We start from the raw sequence: 21,789 nt of genomic DNA, 5'->3' as shown, positions 1-21,789 counted from the left end.
ATGTTTCCTATGGTGGCGGCATGCAGAACTAGAGGGCACAATCTCAAAACTGAGGGGTGACCCTTTCGAACAGAGGTAAGGATTTTTTAGCTGGAGAGTAGTAAATCTGTGAAATACTCTGCCATAAACTGTAGTGGAGGCTCCGTCTGTGCGTATATTTAAGGCAGAAGTTGATCATTTCCTGATCAGTCAAGGCATCAAAGAAATATGATGAGAGGGCCAGTGTATGAGGTTGAGCGGGATCTGGGATCAGCCATGATGGAATGGCAGAGCAGATTTGATGAGCTAAATGGCCTAATTCTGCTCCTATATCTTATGGTCTATAAATTCAGCCACAGCAAGAGATTACCAGGAAGATAGAGAAAATGTTTAGAGGTTATTCTCATCGTGTCCTCAGAATCGCTGGCCGATAACTGCGCAAAGTGGAGAAGAAACATATTCATGATGATGTTGAGAAGCATGCATCAAGAACACACAGATCTCGTGTAAGTGGGAGGACAGATCACCCACTCAGCTGTTCTGCTAGTCATCACTTGCCCTATTTTTAGAAGATCTGCAGTCCCGTATTGGCTTCAGTAACTGACTCTGACACACTAAACTTGAGTGGAAGCAAGCCATTCTCAAGTAAGAGTGTGTGTGTGTGTGTGTGTGTGTGTGTGTGTGTGTGTGTGTGTGTGTGTGTGTGTGTGTGTGTGTGTGTGTGTGTGTGTGTGTGTGTGTGTGTGTGTGTGTGTGTGTGTGTATGTGTGTGTGTGTGTGTGTGTGTGTGTGTGAGAATGAGTGAGAGAAAAAGAGATAGAGGGAAATTTTACACATGGTTTCACGAGTAGAAGCTGTTTCTTTAGACCTGATAGTCTGCAACATCAAGTCTTTGAAAAGCAACAGCAAAGATGCTGGATCATCAGTTACGATCTTCCAAAATACCCTTGGAAAGGATCAGGCAATCTGGAAAATATAATACCTTGTTAAATAAAGGATGGAAACAGAAATTAGAAAAATATAGACCTGTTAACTTGACACCTACCATTGACAAAATGTTGGAAACCCTTTCTAAAGAAGTACTAATAAGTACTAAGTTCTATCATTAAGCAGAATCATGTTGTTTAATGACTGGGAGATTGTATTTAACATATTTATTAGAGTGCTTTGAGCATGCAACAAGCTGGATAGGTTTAAGTGGTGTACTTAGATTTCCAAAAGGCATGCTGTGTCACATCAAAGTCAAAGTCAACTGTCAAACAAGTTAACACACACAAGTACACAGGTGCAATTAAAAACTTGCAGCAGCATCACAGGCACATTGCATCGGATACACATCATTCACAAGAAAACTATAAATAACAACATAAATTGTACAAAATTATATAAGAAAGAACACACTAAGAACAAAAAAGAATCAAAGTTTATTGTATAAGGTAAGAGCTTAAGGCATTACAGACAATATATTAGCATATATTAGCACTGGCACACCTCAGGGGTGTGTGCTTAGCCCACTGTTCTATTCTCTATATACACATAATGTGTGGCCAGGAATAGCTCAAATACCATCTACAAATTTGCTGACAATACAACCATTGTTGGTAGAATCTCAGGTGGTGATGAGAGGGCGTACAGGAGTGAGATATGCCAACTAGTGGAGTGGTACCACAGCAACAACCTGGCACTCAATGTCAGTAAGACAAAAGAGCTGATTGTGGATTTCAGGAAGGGTAAGATGAAGGAACACATACCGATCCTCATAGAGGGATCAGAAGTGAAGAGAGTTAGCAACTTCAAGTTTCTGGGTGTCAAGATCTCTAACCTGCTCCCAGCATAATGATGTAGTAAAAAAAGGCAAGACAGTGGCTATACTATATTAGGAGTTTGAAGAGATTTGGCATGTCAACAAATACACTCAAAAACTTCTATAGTTGTACCGTGGAGACCATTCTGACAGGCTGAATCACTATCTGGTATGGAGGGGCTACAGCACAGGACCGAAAGAAGCTGCAGAAGGTTGTAAATCTAATCAGCTCCATCTTGGATACTAGCCTACAAAGTACCCAGGACATCTCTAGGGAGCAGTGTCTCAGAAAGGCAGCGTCCATTATTAAGGATCTCCAGCACTCAGGGCATGCCCTTTTCTCACTATTACCATCAGGTAGGAGATACGGAAACCTGAAGGCACACACTCAGCGATTCAGGAACAGCTTCTTCCCCTCTGCCATTCAATTCCTAAATGGACATTGAATCTTTGGACACTACCTCACTTTCTTTTTAATATACAATATTTGTTTTTGCACTTTTTTAAAATCTATTGATTTACTTGTTTAATATTTTTAATTTTTTTCTCTCTGCTAGATTTTGTATTGCATTGAACTGATGCTGCTAAGTTAACAAATTTCACATCACATGCCAGTGATAATAAACCTGATTCTGATTCAATAATAGAGGACTGATTAACAAACCAGAAACAATCTGGATAATTGAACCATTTCAGTTTTGCAAGCTGTAGCCTATGGTTCTACCAGAGGTCAGTGCAGGAGTCTCAACTATTAGGATCTTTGTTAATGACTTAAAGGGTTGAAGAAGTTTGGTATGGATCCCCAAATCCTACTGACTTTCTACAGGGGCACAATTGAGAATATTCTGACAGGCTGCATCTCTGCCTGCTATGGGAACTGTACTTCCCTCAATCACAGGACTCTGCAGAGTGGTGTGGACAGCCCAGCACATCTGTAGTTGTGAACTTCCCACTATCCAGGATATTTACACAGACAGGTGTGTAAAAAGGGCCCGGAAGATCATTTGGGACCCAAGTCACCCCAACCACAAATTGTTCCAGCTGCTACCATCCAGGAAACGGTACCACAGCATAAAAGCCAGAACCAACAGGCTCCAGGACAGCTTCTTCCACCAGGCCATCAGGCTGATTAAGTCACAATTGTACTTGTATGTTGTATTGACTGTCCTGTTGTACATACTATTTATTACAAATTAGCATAAATTGTACATTGCACATTTAGACAGAGATGCAACATAAAGATTCTTACTCCTCATGTATATGAAGGATGTAAGTAATAAAGTCAATTGAATAGATAATCAACAGAAGTGGGAACACAAGCTGTGAGGAAGGTATGATACAAAGGGAGGAAGAGAGATAAAGAGTTCAATAAGTAGGCAGTAGAAGTACACTCCAGGGAAAAATAATATTATAAAGAATAGAAAAGCTGTACTTCCTTCTATGGGTATAGAATTCAGAATGCTGGTGTACACGGTGATCCAGATTTCCCTCTATATGAAAATATGGAATAATGGAAATGTAGCAAATATTCAGGAAAGAAACTGGAACTGGGTCTTTGTTGCAAAGAGGTTGGAATATAAAAGTAGAGAAGTCTTGCTACAATTGAACAGGATCTTGCTGGCACCACACCAGGAGTGCTGCATATGTTTTAAACTCCTATTTAATAAAGATATTTGCATTGGAGGTAGTTCAAAGAAGATTCATTGGGTTGGTTCCTTACATGAAACAGCTGATTTATGAGGAAAGGTTGAGCAGGTTTGCCCAATACTCAATGGAGTTTACATGAATAGCTCCGGACTTTTCCTTGGGATTTACTCCCAAAACCTTTGTCATGAATGTACTTAACAGTAAAGCAGCTGAGGTTTAAGATCAGAGTTGTCCTTTTAGATGAGCTGCCAATCGCAGTTGATGAACCACATCTGCCTGAAGCGACAGGCTTTAAGGGTGTCAATAACCCACCTTTGTCCTTTCTCCTGTCAGTAGAAGTGGTTCCACCACACTTAGTAGCTACGTCGACATGAAAGCCAGGAGCTGGACTTGGTTGTCAGAGTCTATTTACGATGCACACTGTTTGGGAGCATTTAAAAGGTGCTTACCCTCACTACCCCTCACTCAGCTATAACAATCTTAAGCAACCAAAGAACCCCCCACCCCCCACCAATTAAACCGCCTGATTAAATGCTTGATGTTTTGGCAGAACAAGTTACTAGCACTGTACCAGCTGCTGACTAACAAAGTAATCCATGGCGTCAGCCATCACATTATTTGCCTTCTGTGTTATTGTCAATTGACTCATAGGAAGAATAACTCTGCAGTTTCTATGTTGCTACATGTTAATATTATACAATATCAATCAACAATAAGAGCAGAAGAAAAAATAAATGGTGTACAGCTAAACAATAGATGTGTTATGTGATTAGTCACAAGGGATCAATGATTTTGAATAATGGTATAAATCAAATAATAAGCCACAGGCAGTTATAACTTATTCCATACTCTCTACATCTTCTTTCATTTATTATTTCTCTCCATACCTATAGCTCAGTCACCCAATAAAATAAACCAAATATGCTAGAAATGTACTGCTGATATGTTGGTTTCTAACATAGAACATATGGCTATCTTCTAATCTATGGTACAGGTAGTCCCCGAGTTATGAACGTCCGACTTACGGACAACTCGTACTTACGAACCGAGGAAGGAGAACACCGTCCGCCGTTTTAAGTCGTTGCTGGTGACACTGTGTTGAGTGTTTAACTTTGTATTTGGCTTAAATTTGTCTTAGTAAGATTCACCCTGACCCACCCCCCCCCCCCATTCCGGTCGGCTGGTGGCGCAGTGAGATCAGCGCTGGGCTCGAGAACAGAGGTTTCCGAGTTCAATCCAGAGAGAGACCGCTCCCGTGCCGGGTTGATGTCGATCCAGTGACTCCCGTTGCATCCGTGCTGGGTTGATGTCGAGCTCGCAGCTTGACCTCATAAAAAAAACACTGCCACCTCCAGTTTAAATTCCCACGTGGAATATTGTGGAGGATCAAATACCCAAACCCAGCACAGCCCCCACTTGTCCTATTTAGCCTGTCTCAGTGCGGTGGTCCTTAGGACCCAGCAGACCTCGGGAGCAGTCTTTCTGTTCCATTGACAAGAAGCGATTGTGATTGAAAATAAAGTGGAAATAATAAAGCATTTGGAAAGAGGTGAAACGCCATCGATCATTGGAAAAGCATTAGGCTACAGTCGGTCAACGATCGGAACAATTTTAAAGGATAATGGATAAAGTGAGAATAATGGAGTATGTAAAAGGCCCTGCCCCGATGAAAGCTACAATTATTACTAAGCAACGCAGTGGTTTAATTATTGGAATACATACATTTCTTAAGTGTTTTATATGCATAGAAAGGTAAAATATATACTATATACTAAGACAAACGTTTGACTAACTGACACTAAATTATACCAGATGTACTTGTTCCGACTTACGTACAAATCCGACTTAAAGACGGACTCAGGAACAGAACTCGTCCGTAACCCAGGGACTGCCTGTATACCACTTATCAGATATTGCAATTGAAGGATAAGTAAGCTCTTTCACAGAGCTGCAGAGTAATACAGCACAGATACAAGCCCTTCAACCCAACCAGTCTATACCATTCACAGTGTCCACACAGCTAGTCTCAAATTTCCTGTGTTTGACACGTATCCTTGTAAGGGCACTCCTCTATATACTTGTTCAAATGCTTCTCAAATGGTGTAATTCTTTAGTTTTAGTGAATAATCATCCTAGCATTGTCAATAATTAAACTAATGAAATATATACTGTATCCAGTCACTAATGAATACCATAAAACATATTACCATTGTTAGTAGCTCACAAAAAATGTGCATTAAGCTAAGAAGTCATAGAACACTACAGCAAAGATACAGGTAATTGTACAAATGGTTGTTGGACTTCATAACCAACAGACCCCAGATAGTCAGGGTGCACAACTGCTTCTCTCTCCCCATCATCCTCAACATGGGTGCTCCCTCAGGGCTCTGTGCTGAGCCCATTGCTGTACACTCTGCTCACATATAACTGTATGGCCAAACACTAGAGTAATCACATTGTCAAGTTTGCTGATGATGCAGCAGTGCTGGGACTCATCACCAACAATGATGAGATAGCTTACAGAGGGAAGGTTGAAGAGTAGACAAGTTCAGAGCTTGGTCCCAGTCAGGTAACCTCTTCATCAATGTCAACAAGACAAAGCAGATGATTATCGACTTCAGGAGAACTTGGACCACTCACACCCTTCGTTATATCGGTGGTACAGCAATGGAAATTCCTGGGGCTGTACAGCTTGCTCAACTGCTCATGGTCCCAGAATGCATTCTACAAAATCAGGAATGCTCACCAACATCTGTACTTTCTGAGGAGGCTGAAGAGAGCTGGACAATGCGCATCTATATTGACATTATTCTACAGATGCACAGCAGAAAGCATCCTAACAAACTGCTTCAGTGCATGGTACAGAAACTGGATTGCTGTGGACAGGAAGGCTCTACGCCAGGTAGTCAAAACTGCCCAATGCGTCACTGGCACCAGCCTACCCGCCATCAATGACATGTATACAGAAAGGTGCCAGAAGAAGGCCAATAACATCATGAAGGATCGCACCCAACCTACTCATAGACTGTTTGTTACAACCCCACCCCCCCACACACATCAGGGAGGAGACAACATAGCATCCATGTTAGGGCCATCAAACTCAAAGACATTTATTTTCCCCAAGCTATATGGCTAATCAACACCTCCACCCATTAACCCAACACTACTTTATAATTTCCTGTCAGGGTTACCTTATGTACAGACACTCCTGTGTCAAGTGTCACTGTATGTGTGTAAGCTATTTTATGTATTTATATTTATTGATTTTTTATTATTATTGTGTCCTTTATCTTACTATGTTTTTAACGCGGCATTGGATCCGGAGTAACAATTACTTTGTTCTCCTGTACACTTGTGTACTGGAAATGACATTAAACAATCTTGAACTTTGACCCAGTGAGACCATGCCCTCCCACCTAATCCCCAATTTTCTATGTTCATTCCATATTCCTCAAAGCCCCTGCATATACCTACAGTACATGCCTCAACCATTTTCTCCAGCAGCTTGTTCCATGCACTCACTACTCTTTGCATGAAGAAATTGCTCCTCAAGACCCTTTTAAATAATTTCCCTCTCACCGTGAATCTATTCTACCTGTTCAGGACTACCCTACCTTGGAAAAAAAGACTGCTATCATCCATCTTAACTAAGCCCCTCGTGATTTTATAAGCCTCTATAAGGTCACCCTTCATTCTCTTATGTTCTAAGAAATATTATGCAGCCTGGCCAACTTCTTTCTATAACTTTCTAATCCTGGCAACATCTTTGTAAATCTTTTCTGCGCACTTTCCATTTTAACCACATTTTTGTTATAAAAGAGTGACTATGTACAAGTGTGGCCTTACCAATACAACTGTATCAGTGCCCTAACTGGCGAAGGTCAGAATCCTAAACATCCTTTTCATCGCCTTTTCAACTTTTAACACCAATTTCAATGAACTATGCTCTTGTACTCCAAGGTCCCTTTGTTCCATTACTCCTCCTGGTGCCAACCATTCATAGCATGTCCTACACTGGTTTGTCTTTCCAATTTGTATCACCTCAGACTTAACTGTATTGAAATCCACATGCCACTTGCCCAACTTCTCTAACTGATCAGATCCTCTTATAATCTACAGTAACCTTCTTCACCATCAACAATGCCCCCTAATTTTGTGTTGTCTGCAAAGCTACTGATCAAGCCTTGTGCATTTGCACCCAAATCATTTATATAAATGACAACTAATAAGATTTCCAATATCAACTCCTATGGCACACCATTAGTCACTGGCCATCATTACAAGAAGCAAACTCCAATCATCTTCCTCTGATTCCTATCTCTGAACCAAATTTGAATCCACCTAACTAGTTTCCTCTGGATTCCGTGGCCCAATCTTCCATCCCAGCGTACCATGTGTGTCCTCAAAGGTCTTGCTAAAGTCCAAGTAGAGATTACCCATTACTGTATCTTCATCTACCTTTCTGGTTACCTCTTCAAAAATTACTAAAAGGTTCATCAAGCACAACTTTGCATGCACAAAGCTATGCTGACTTCTAATCAGACTGTGGCTATCGAAATGCTGGTACATCCTGTCTCTCAGAATTCCCTCCACTAACTTCCTCACAACTGATCTCGGGCAGGGAAGTTACTGGAGGGAATTTTCGTAAGTCAAATCCTTTGGAACTGTCAAATGTTGAAAGATTGGAGCGACTGGGCTTGTATACACTAGAATTTAGAAGGATGAGAGGGGATCTGATTGAGACATATAAGATTATTAAGGGATTGGACACAATGGAGGCAGGAAGCATATTCCCGCTGATGGGTGAGTCCAGGACTAGAGGCCACAGTTTAAGAATAAGGGGTAGGCCATTTAGAACAGAGATGCGGAAAAACTTTTTCACCCAGAGAGTGGTGGATATGTGGAATGCTCTGCCCCAGAAGGCAGTGGAGGCCAAGTCTCTGGATGCATTCAAGAGAGAGTTAGATAGGGCTCTTATAGATAGTGGGATCAAGGGATATGGGGAGAGGGCAGGAACAGGGTACTGATTGTGTATGATCAGCCATGATCACAGTGAATGGCGGTGCTGGCTAGAAGGGCCGAATGGCCTACTCCTGCACCTACTGTCTATTGTCTATTTGTCACCCAGGGAGCCCTGCACTGAATTGCCTCAAAAGCAGATTTTGAAAATGGTGATCAGATGACACTTATTTTGTATAGTATGACTGATTTATCAGTACATTATAAAGCCTGCAATTGTACTGAATCCTAATTCTTACTGTCTGTAAAAAAATAGTAAAGGCTTGGCAATTATGACACTGCTTAAGTAACATCCACTTGTTTTTAAATCCGAATTATGAAATTCTTGCTGATTAGTCGAGTCAATGGTCAGTGAAAGGAACACCACTGATGCAACACATATACTGTTCATTAAGAACCATCTGTTACTCCACAGCAGTCCCACACAGGTCATATTAATAATGACACACAAATACTGCTGTATTATTCCATCAAATTTGGCATTTAAAATTGGAACCAAGGTTGAGAGGTCTATCGTCGTACTGAGAAATAAATAAATGGAAAATGAAACATAAGAAAATGGAACAAAACTCATCACTAAGCCTACACATTACAAGGTCAATAAAAATGATTCATAATTTTTGCACTTATCTACATAACAAAGAAAAATATTACTTTCACTCATAACCCCTCCACCTCAGCTCTTGAGTCATGTCCTCCAACAATCTCTTGAATCAACACACAATTTTTATCAATGTTTATATTTCCATCTCTAATTTTTGCAGCTTACCTCACAATCGAGTTCTTGTGCTTGAGACAACTCTCATCATTCCAGTAAGAAATACTACTCTTATTAGTTCAGATTACATCAAAAATGTTCCTCAATCTATGTTTGTCTGACAATGTATTTGAGTCATTCTACTTAATCAGTGGTCTCCAGAGCTAGAGACTCAAAGATTGTACGTGCAGTTCCAGGTTACAATTAGGATCCATTCCTGAGAACTATCTGTAACCTGAGCTGTACATAAAACAAAAATGAGCAAAAAAAGCTGTGTGGGGGAGGATCACAGGAAATGCTATGATAGGAGAGCAAATAGGCACCAGAAGAGCAGCTTCAGCTGGCCTCATTTACTCAGTGAGTGAGTGAATCTGCTCAGTACTTCCAGCTCTGTTCAGCATGACCCAGTGCCCGATTATTGCAGCTCAATGTGAGGGGAAGGAAAGACAGGTAAATGTGCACTACTCCCACCCAACAGAAGATGCCTTTAGCCCCATAGCAGCCAGGAAGAGTATCCATCTCCATCCATCCCACTGGTCTCCAAATAGCTCATCATAACCCAGGAAGGGAATGCATAAAAGTTCCTTTGAACAATACTGCAATCTACTCAATATTTTGAAACCAGAGACAACACAGAAGTGCAGTTTTTCATGGTTGTTTCTTATTATGGATTCACTGGGTCATAGAGAGAGAGAGAAACAGCCTGACTATCCAAACCATACTGAATATAAGCACTAACTTTACACTAATCCTGCATTAATCCCACTTTTATTTTCCCTACATTCTCTTTATCTCCCCATAGATTCCACCACTCACCTACACACTAAGCAAAATTTTTAGGACCTATCATCCTTTAGGATGTCAAGGGGCCTCAGAACACCCAAATGGTCACAGTAAGGGCATGTGGACTCCATACAGACAGCACCCAAATGAGAACATCATGTCAGGGATTCAGCCAACATGCTGAAAATACAGCTCACCTCAACTTTAATTGTCTTACCTAACTGATGAAAGGCCTAATGTTGGTCTTGGATCTTCTCTGGCAATTTTGTATTGAAGTCTACAGTGCAAAAAGTATTTACCCTCCCTTGGAAGTTTTCATGTTTTATTTCTTACAATGTTGAATCACGGTGGATTTAATTTGGCTATTTTTTTGACACCGATCAACAGAAAAAGACTTTTTTATGTCAAAGTGAAACAGATCTCTATAAACTGATCTAAGTTAATTACAAATATAAAACACAAAAATAATTGATTGCATAAGCATTAACCCCTTCAAGTCAGTTTAATAGATACACTTTTGGCAGCAATTACAGCATTGAGTCTGTGTGGACAGGTCTCTATCAGCTTTGCACATCTGGACAATGCAATTTTTCCCCATTCTTCTTTACAAAATTGCTCAGGCTTTGTCACATTGCATGGAGATTGTGAGTAAACAGCCCTTTCCAAGTACAGCCACAAATTCTCAATTGGATTGGGATCTGGGCTCTGACTTGGCCACTCCAGAACATTAACTTTGTTTTTAAGCCATTCCTGTATAGCTTTGACTTTATGCTTAAGGTCATTGTCTTGCTAGAAAACAAATCTTATCCAAAGTCACAGTTCTCTTGCAGACTGCATCAAGTTTTCCTCCAGGATTTCCCTGTATTTTGCTGCATTGATTTAATCCTCTACCTTTGCAAGCATTCCAGGGATTGTGTGTTTTTGATGATGTGCAGTGTTTGGCTTATGCCAAACTTAACATTTAGTCAAATAGCCAAAAAGCTCAATATTGATTTCATCAGATCGTAGAACTTTCTTCCAGCTGACTTCAGAGTCTCCCACATACCTTCTGGCCAACTCTAGCTGATATTTCATGTGAGATATTTTTCAACATATACTTTCTCTTTGCCACCCTCCCATAAAGCTGTGACTAGTGAAGCACCGGGCAGCAGACTCTCCCATCTCCTCCAGAGTTGTCATGGGTCTCTTGTTGGCCTCCCTCACTAGTCCTTTTCTTGCATGGTCACTTAGTTTTTGAGGACTTCCTGCTCCAGGCAGCTTTACAGCTGTGCCATATTTTTTCTATTTCTTGATGATTGACTTAACTGTACTCCAAGGGATATTAATTGACTTGGAACTTTTCCTGTACCCATCTCCTGACTTGTGCTTTTCAATTGCCTTTTCACGGAGTTGCTTCAAGAGTTCTTTTGCCCTCATGGTGTAGCTTTTTGCCAGGATACTGACTCACCAGCAGTTAGACCTTCCAGATACAGGTGTATTTTTACTACAATCAATTGAAACACCTTGATTGCAAACAGGTTTCCAAAATCAGATCTCCATTTAGCTAATTATGTGACTTCTAAAACCAGTTGGCTGCACCAGTGATGATTTAGTGTGTCATATTAAAGGGAGGTGAACACTTACACAATCAATTATTTTGTGTTTTATGCTTTATATTTGTAATTAATTTAGGTCACTTTGTGGAGATCTGTTTTCCACTCGACATGAGATAATCTTTTTCAGTTGATCAGTGTCAAAAAAAGCCTGATTAAATCCACTGTGATTCAATGTTGTAAAACAATAAAACATAAAAACTTCCAAGGGGGTGAATACTTTGTATAGGTAATGTTGGCCTTCTCTGCTACACCTTCCATAATGTGAATCCCATTTGGCCCATAACCACCACCAGAAAAGTAACATATACTGTACTGTATAATGCTTAAGGTGGAGATGGGAGGGATGAAATTGCTTCAGCTTGTCTGAGGTTGATCAACCACCCAGGACTTCCTCATGAAATACTATTGGGGAGTCAGCCCAAACTAGAAAATGGGAAATGGGTAGATACCCTCTAGAGGCACATCAAATGCCAAAATTATTCAAAGGGAACCTTCAGCACTATTTATAGGCAATCTGAAAATGCTCCATAACCTCATTTCTACTCCAATAACCCCAAAGGAGAAGTTCTACAAATGTAAGATATGACTGTACAAACAAATCTTCTCCTTTTAACCCATGTACAGTTTAATCTACTAATAACATTTCAATGTCAAAGGAGTTAATTATAAATTGATAATTTGAGTTCTAAAAGAGTAATTTTTTTTAGGTATGGTGGTATCATAATTGCATTATTGGGTGAACAATCCAGAGAATGATATGGTGTGCAGTTCGGTCTCAAGACTTGGCTTTCTGGCAGTTGGGAGAATGTAAATACACCAAATTAAATAAATTGAAATTAAAAAGCTGGTGTCAGTAGTAGTTACAATAAAATCTCCAGATTGTTGGAAGACATACTTGATTCGCAAATATCCTTACCTAATCTGATCACTTTCATGACTCCAGACCTGTTAACTGCTCAAAAAAAGCACAGCCCTAATTAAAGCATAAAAATGAAATAAAATTAGGCCTTTTATCTTCCTCACAAGGTAAGGTGGCTGTATGGATGTCAAGATATGTTCTTTGTTGATTGACAAATATAAGCTTCAAAACAAAAGACAAAAACATTAGAAAGCACCTCTGACCTCTAGCACTAAACAGTATGGCATGAATCCAGAACACATTCACGCAGTACAATCAGCTGTAAAACATTAAGATGAACATGCAGTTCTGAATTTGGATGCTCAAGTATGGTTCATTTCTTCTACTATTTGCATTACCTGCTTGAATCCTGTTTTTACAACTGATTGAAAGTAAAATTTAATATAATTTGTAACCAGTAGTTTAACTTGCTTGCTACATTCTCAAAGCAGACACAGGAGGTCTTGATCAAATTAGACATGTTCACACATTCCAAGTATCTGATAGAGGCAGCAAAAAAATCACTTTTATGGTGTTGAAGCTTTATCCTGCGAGATATGTGATAAGTGTGTGATGTATATTTACAAATAATCTGCAGTCTCTTGTGTCTGCATTTTTTTTCTTCTATTATTCAATGCCTTTGGCCAATTTTTGTTGGACTGATTGGACAATTCCAAGATCATTTGCTAACAGTATGCACCTTTTATAAGTAACACAAGTTAAGAAATCTCAAATAATCCAATATCATGTGTCTCATCACTTGCTCATTTAAAGACTCCAAAAGGTCACGCCTTTGCAGTTACTGCAAGCAACAACTACAATAGTGTGACGTTTTAGAATCTTTAAATTATTTAGAATCATTAAATCTCATACTGTTACAGTATGAATGGAATTACAGAGTCTACCACTTATTTGATATCAACCAAAATTGCTTTGGTAACTGAAAAAGTTAAGAACTAAATGTGCAATAAACTGAACATGCTTCCTCTGAATTTGTAATTATACTGAGTCCTGATTTTATTCAGTTAGATTTTGTGATTTAAGTAGTTGGATCTGGAGACATTGTGATCCAGAGGTTCTTTAGAAGTCAATAATGAAGCATAAAACTTAGTAATTACGCTTTTTATTAGGTATTATAAGAACAAAGAATGAATAAAAAACAAAGAATAAGAATAATGTGGTTATCTTATACAAGCTAGACAGATAGAGCACATTCAATTGATAAGAAGTAACCTATGAAATAGGTTCCGTGGCATGACCCCGACGACAGAGAAAAATACAGAATCAGTTATACTACAATTATTGAATGGTCACTGAACAAGATACCACAATTACACACATATAATTGGTTATACAAAAATATAAGCAATCATAGAGAAAGTTAAGGCAGAATAACAGTTTGGCACAGACAGGATGAACCAACGGGCCTGATTCTGTGATGTGGTGTTCTATGATTTTATCAGGAACTCAACACCATAGGATTAAGGTGAGAAGGGAGATATTTCATCAATACTTGAGGAACAATGTTTTTACATAGAGGATGGTATCTTTGTGGAATCAGCTGCCAGAAGAAGGTACAGTATGAACTTCCAAAAGTCATTTGAACAGATAAAATTTTAGAAGGTTATGGGCCAATTCCATGCAACTGGGACTAGCTTGAATTGGGAAGCTTGGTCAACATGGGCCATTTAGGCCAAATGGCCTGCTGTGACTTTGACTAAAAATCATACTTTTACACTCTAATCCAACAAAGTATTAACGAATCTTAAGATATTTAGTCTCATCTTTGATGCCAGCAATACTTGGTTTGTAAATATCCTTCAAGGAAGAAACTATTCCTTCCCTATGTATTTTAAGATTACATTCCTTAAGATTCCCTGTGTAATTTGACCACTTTGTGACAGCAGGCCCGTAGCAATATCGTTTATTCTGAACTACTCAAGAAAAATGCTCAGTTCAACAGCAGATAAAGATAGAAGCTTAAACTGAAACATAAAACAGGAATTAAAATTAGACCCATCATCAACAAATCAGCAGTGCTCAGAGCTGCCTTCAAAGAAACATCAGAAAACAGAGAAGACATGAAAATACTTGCAAATAATGCCAAACAAAGTCTAGTGTAAAAAATAAAGAGTAAGCTTTATTTACTGGAAGAATAGAAAAGAGTATCCGATGATTGTAGAATGTAGTTAACAACTGTCATTTTTATTCAGCCGCTCTTTAACAATACCCACTAATCCAGACAACATCCTGTCAAGCTCTTCTTCACCCTCTCCAAAGCTTCCACATCCTTTCATACTGGAGCAATCAAAATTGCATGCAATACTCTACATGCGTTCTACTCAGAGTTTTATAAAGCTGCAACATAATTTCCTGACAATTGAACTCAATGGCTCAACATGTCATATGTCTTCTTTGCAATCCTAGCAACTTGTGTGACCACCTTGAAAGAAAAATATTAGAGCACAGAGTGAGCTATGTTGCCTAACCTTAATATATCAGACCTTTCTTTTGATGAGAGGTATTACCATCAATGAGAAGCGTTCTAGTTATAGCTCCAGTTAGTCCTGACGAAGGGTCTCAGCCCGAGACGTTGGCTGTACTTCTTCCTATAGATGCTGCCTGGCCTGCTGCATTCCACCAGCATTTTGTGTGTGTTGCCAGTTATAGCTCTACCTGTCTTACTATTTAGTCTAATGGCCAAAGGACATAGTAACTACAAGCTGTTTGTTAATAGTCTGTTGTAAAACACCTCACTTCTGCAACATTGCAGCTTATTCTGAATGAATTGTAGAATCTAAGTGCATAAAATGATGGCATTTGGCCCTTCACACTTTTGCTGGCTCTTTAAAAGAGCTATTTAATTAGTCCCACTCTCAGGTCCGTTCCCTGTATACCTTTTCATAATATGTTCTGAGCGTAACATGCAATCTGTAAAACAAAAGTGGCCACCTCCCAAAATGAGAAAGAGAGATTTCATGAATTTGAAAAAAAAAAAATTGTATTGTAGATTTGTCAGTCCTCTTATTAATTAGGGATTAATCTGATAAAATATTGGATTTTCTTCAATAATTGCTACAAAATGTATATGTTTGAGTCAGATAGTGTTGTTTTCACAATGATAGATTGTGCAGCTACGGTGACAGTAACATGTTCAGTGGGAGCAGCAAATAAAATACAGCAGGGCATGAAAATGTAGGCGAGGGTGACATCAAGATGGATAAGTTCAGCAGTAGATTCAGGGTAGAGGAGTGCTTGGCAGTAGGTTCACAGCTGCAAGAGAGAGCCAGGTGAATAATCTGTCAAAATCAATTCATTACAGACTGCAATAAGGAGAAAAAGCGGTTTAAATTATAAACTCATTAAGAAATATTAGCTCAATTTTCTGTCAAATTGTACTTAGATTGGCTCAGATTAGAGAAGTAATTTTAAACTATCAAAGGGGATAATTTGTACAATTTCACAACTAAATCTCACCTTAATGTTACAGTAAAAAATGGCTACTTTTAAAGTTATTTTAAGAGCTTGTTGCCCTTTGTTCATTTACTTGAATGAGGTCCCCATTATCACCTATGATCAATTAATGGTCTCACAAGGGAAACTTCACTCAGTGAGTACATGAAATTGGGGGAATTTCCAAAACTGGTGAAAACTCCCAAAACTCATCTCCTTTGTTACAATATAAAAATAGCCAAAATCATAAATGACTCACCATGAGCAGTGGCCTCAGAGATTTAGTGACTTGATTAAAAATTAGGTCCATATTTGTTATAAAACAATAATTAGAATTCAGTGAAGCAATATTAATTGATTTTTTAATTTGCAGAAGTGGCAGATTTCAAAGTAGTGTATTTTTGTAAATATTCACTCTGAAATTAACTGTGCTCAGTTTCAAGATGATATAAGAGTATTTGTTTTCTCTAAAGTGTTAATAGTAAAATAGTCAATGTACAGTTAAATAAAAACAACATTCTGTTTAAGCCATGTCCATGCTATCACTCTTCAAGATTAAAGCTTAGAAGTTTTTTTTGCAATATAAGAAACAACCTCCAGCCTTCTATTGTATAAGAAGTTTGCCTTGAAATTGGATTGTGTATTTTTCATTTGATGTACACAACATCTTTCAGTGTGTAGAGTGAAGTCACAATGGTCTGGCAAATGTCGGCATTGTTTTATAACTTACAATTCTCAATGTAGTAGAAAGCAACAAGCGCAGATATACAGTACTGTGCAAGTCTTACGCATGTGTAAAAAAATCTTTAAAGTGAAAATGCTTTCAAAAATAATAAAATAAAAAAGTTTCTAAATATCAAAAAACTACAAAGGGCAGTAAACAGTAAAAGTAAAAAATAAAAAATAAAATAAATATTTGTTGTGACTAGCCTTTGCCTTTAAAACTGTATCAATCCTCTTAGATACCCTGTTGAGCATTTTTAAAAGAAAATTAGCTGGTAGGTTGTTCCAAGCATCCTGGAAAACTTCCCACATTTCTTGTGCAGACTTTGTCTCATTAACCTCTGTCTCTCCGGTTAATCCCAGGGAGCCTCGATGATACTGAGATCAGGGATCTGTGGAGGTCATACCAGCTGAAACCATATGAAAATCCAGGGTGTCTAAGACTTAAGTGCACAGTACTGTATGATGGAGTCAGTCATGTTTGTCTAAAGTAACCTGGGAATTAAGAGTACAGAGTACTTGCACAAACCATTCATTAGACTGCACTTAAGCTATTGTATAGATTTCTGTTCACCACACTGCAGGAAGGATATGATAGCAACGGTGAGAGTACTGTAGAGCAGGGGTAGGCAACCTACGGCCTGTGGGCCACATCTGGCCCGCAAAGGTTTTTTGACCAGCCCACAAGCAAACATAGGGATACTATGCTTATCTGGCTTGTGAGCGATTTTTCCTTATTCTGAGTTGTTCACGTGACCACACTGATGGACATGCATGGCATCTTGTTACACTGGCCACAAGTTCGGTTTGGTTCCAAACACAACATTGATATATATGAATGATGGGAAGGCAGACTACCTTATTAATATGTATTAGATACTCTCCATGCATGCACAAGCTTTCAGATGGGTTCGTTCAAATTTGTAAACAGAAACAATGTCACTGGGTTTTAACAAGAATTCCACGCTAAATATCCAGACATTTACATGTGCTACGATACTTGTTGAATAACGTGCGTTTCGAAATAAAATCGAAGAAAAAATTTCCAATGGCAATGAATGCAAAACGCAGGAAGGTAGACACTGAGTGCCGAAATTTCCAAGACACTTGGACACTAGATTACTTCTTCATCAAGCAAGCTGAGAAACCAGTTTGTCTCATTTGTCTAGAAAACGTTGCTGTGAAGAAGGTGGCAATTATCAGGCAACATTACGAGACCCACCATAGTGGAAATTTTAACAAGTTTACTGGACAAGCAAGGAAAGATGAAGTTGAATGAATGAAGGCTAGTTTCGGAAAACAAACGTCATTTTTTGCCAAGAAATGCAGTGAAAATGAAGGAAATACCCGTGCCACCTACAAAGTCTCAAAACGTATTGCAGAAAAGATTAAGCTTTTTATAGATGGAGAGTTGGTGAAAGAATGTTTACTGGCAGTGGTGGATATTGTTTGTCCTGAAAAGAAATCTTTATTTGCATCTATCAGTCTGTCAGCAAGAACGATCACACGGCGAGTTAAAGAAATGTCAGCAGATGTTAAAAGTTGTTTAAGGGATGCCTGCAACGAATTGCATTTTTTTCCATTGGTTTGATGAGAGCACAGATTTGAGAGACACTGCTCAACTTGCAGTGTTTGTGCGAGGAGTGACCTCAACTTTTCAAATTTTTGAAGAGTTTATTCAATTAATTCCTATGAAGGACACTGTTACTGGAGCAGGCATTTCTGAAGCTTTGTTGAAAATGATGTCAGAAATGAAAGGTAATGTGTCGAAGCTAATTTGCATCACACTGATGGGGCACCAGCAATGGTGGGACAGAAAAAAGGCATCATTGCATTGCTGTAGGGACAAATGGAATCACACAGAAGCTGGTTAAAGTTTTCTTTTTTATTATACTTAATGTACCACCATTCAATGCATCATGTTCATACGTTTTATGTTTAAAGATTCTTTGTGTCCTTTTAATAGATTCAAAAGATGCCTTGATTTAAATAAATTGCAACTAAACTGAGTTCTTTGATTACTAATTGGCATCCTTGGTTAAGCACTAATGATTTTCTAGCATGCGTTATTCACTAATTTGAGGCAAAACATAACTAAATGTATTTAAGTGGGTAATCCCCATATTTCAAGTTTTTATGGCATTTATCTGGCCCACCGTCTGCTCGTTAATACACGATCCAGCCCACAGAGGCATAAAGGTTGCCGACCCCTGCTGTAGAGATTCACCAAGATGTTGCCTACAACGGAAGGATGTAGTTATAAAGGGAGATTGGGTCATCTGTGTTTGTTCTCACTGAGCTAGCGTAGGCTGAAGGGAGATCTGTTAGAAGATTATAAAATTCTAAGAGGGATCAAAAGTGTAGAGAGTATCTTTTTTCCCAGGGTCAAAATATCTAATACTAGAGGGTAAGCATTTAATATGAAATATGGAAAGTTTAAAGGAGATATGAGGGGCCATCTTTTACCACATAGATGAGAGGGTGTCTGGAATGTATTATCAGGGGTGGTAGTGGAGGCAGATATAATAGAGGAATTTAAGAGGCTCTTAGATAGGCAAATGAATATGCAGCGAATGGAGGGCTATCGACCATGTTCAGGCAGAAGGGACTAGTCTAATTAGGCATCATTATCTTAATTAATTTCCACAACATTCCAATCCTGTTCTCATTCATAAGGCCTTTAATAAGATACTAAGCAAGGGAATCTATGTGCTCTAACTTTTAAACAAGAAGTTATCAGCTCTAACTTTAAACAAAATTAGAGCAGATGGACTGGAGTAAAATATTGACATGGGTTAAGAATGTTTAACAGGCAGAAAATGGAGATTAGGAATGAATGGATAATTTTTGATTTTTGGATTGTGGATCTGTGACTAGCAAAGTGCCTCAGGTGTTGGTGTTGGAATCTAAGATATTCACAATACATATTAATTACTGCATGGTAGGGCTATACATCTTCCCTGCCTCCTGTTAAAACGCTAATCCTTTTTCTCAGTTTATTTGTGTTCACCGCATGTGTTCCCTGGATGCAGCTTTCCTTTACAGGATATCAGAGATGTCCTTCTTCGTCAAAGACAATGTTTCCCTTCCTCCTTCATTGAAGGTGTCCTCACCCACATCTCCTCTGTTTCCTGAACATCCACTCTCACTCCATCTTCCCGCCACCCTAACAGTGATAGAGCTCCTGCTGTCCTTACCTACCACCCCGTTAGCCTCCGCATCCAACACATCCACATCCGCCATCTCCAAATGGATCCTACCATCAAACCACTTTCCACAGGGATCACTTCCTCTGTGATTCCCTTGTCCATTTGTCCCTCCTGACCAATCTCCCTCCTGGCACTTATCCCTTCAAGCAGCCAAAGTGTTACACCTGTCCATTCACTTCCTCCCTCACCTCCATTCAGGGCTACAAACAGTCCTTCCAGGTGAGGCAACACTTCACCTGCAATTCCGCTGGGGTCATCTGTTGTGTCCAGTGCTCCTGAATGTGTCATCATAAATTGGGAGACCGTTTTGTCAAGCACCTCTGCTCCATCTGCCACGAATGGATCTTCCTGGTGGCCAAACATTTTAATTCCAATTCCCATTACTGTTCTGACATGGCAGTCCATGGCCTCCTCTGCTGCCAAGATGAGGCCACCCTCAGCAACATTCCATCTTATATTAGGGTTATATTCCATCTGGGTAGCCTCCAACCTGATGGCATGAATATCGATTTCTCCTCCTCGAAAAAAATAATTCCCATCCCGTCCCCTCTTCTTCTATTCTCCACTCTAGCTTCTTACCTCTTCTCATCTGCCTATCACCTCCCCTTGGGTCCCCTCATCCTTTCCTTTCGCTATGGTCCAGTCTCCTCTCCTATCAGATTCCTTCCTCTCCAGCTCTTTACCTTTACTACCCACCTGGCTTCTAAGAAAGAGAAGCAAGAGTAAGTTCCTCGCATCTTCCTCACCATTCCCTAAGATCATGGCTTGCTTTTTTACTGCGGCACTCTATCCATTTCCTTCACTCTCCCCTTTCTGACCCTCGTCACCCTATCCCCTCTTACATTTCTTTCATTTTCTCTTTCTTCCTCTCTTCTGCAGTCCCCTTCTTCCCTTCTTCCTTTCTCTGCTTTTTCTTCTGTCTTTCCTCTCTCTCTCTACCCTTATCCCTCTTCAAATTCCTGTTTTCCTTCATCTATTCATTCCTTCATAACTCTCGTTTTCTCTTTCTGGCTCTTTCACTCTCTCTATCTATCTATCTATCTTTTTTCTCCACCTTCACACTTTCTTTCCTATAATTTAATGAGATTTAATTGTCATTCATAGTAGTAGCAAAGTGCTCATGTGGAGGCTGTCTAGATCAATGGTTTTCAGTGTTTCATGGTCTGTTAGTAAATCAGTTGCAAAACAGTCCAGACAAGTATCAGTGATGTGAGATCCAAGGACAGTTGATAACGTTTAGGGTAGAGACTCAGGAAGCATGTTGGGAGCATGGGTCTATAGACAGGAGGACCGTACATCTTTCCTCCACCCTTGTTACTCTGAACTTGCCCACAGTAGCTGCATACAACTGTGCAATGTACCTGGAATATCATTTTATTGTTGACACTGACTTTAAGGTTTAACCAAAGTCTTCTGACTGCACTTACAATTAGATTTCCAGTAAGCTATTTATTATAATGTGGCTTTGAGTGAACAACTTGATTAAAGTGAATAATCTGAAATGAAGTTTGAAAACCACTGTGATCATGAAGACTCTCAAGATCAATTTGCTTAATCCAGATTACTCAAAGCAGACAGCACCAAGTAACACACACTTTGGAGGCTCATAATGAGTTTAAGGGTAAGCTGAAGAATGGTAAAAGGAGGAAGATACCAGTGAGCACTCGCTAGTGTTCCTAGGTTAACCAAAGCTGCTGAGGATGCTGACCATGTCTTTATCACCACATATGAAGCTGAAGTATGCTGTTAACAATACCACCAATTTCCTAATCCATAAATCAGATCTAGAATAGCATACTCTCAATTCTCCATTTCATAATTTGGGAACTGAAATACAATGGCCTTGATACTCCAAAGCAGATTCAAAATCTACAGTATTTTTGGCCTAATCTGGAACCATAGTCCTCTACACCACCACAGAT

At 39.3% G+C, this 21,789-nt stretch overlaps 1 protein-coding gene across 2 annotated transcripts in view; it reads left to right on the top strand.

Moving 5' to 3' along the window:
- The window catches only part of LOC140713690 (genetic suppressor element 1-like), a 245,352-nt gene that overhangs the window by 143,433 nt on the left and 80,130 nt on the right, over positions 1–21,789 (top strand). The gene's annotated exons all lie outside the window — the stretch shown is intronic.

This window comes from Hemitrygon akajei, chromosome 20 (assembly GCF_048418815.1).
Source record: "Hemitrygon akajei chromosome 20, sHemAka1.3, whole genome shotgun sequence".
NCBI classification, from domain to species: Eukaryota; Metazoa; Chordata; class Chondrichthyes; order Myliobatiformes; family Dasyatidae; genus Hemitrygon; species Hemitrygon akajei.
The sequence above is the reverse complement of the archived record's forward strand: the minus strand, read 5'-3'. Positions and strand labels throughout refer to the sequence as shown.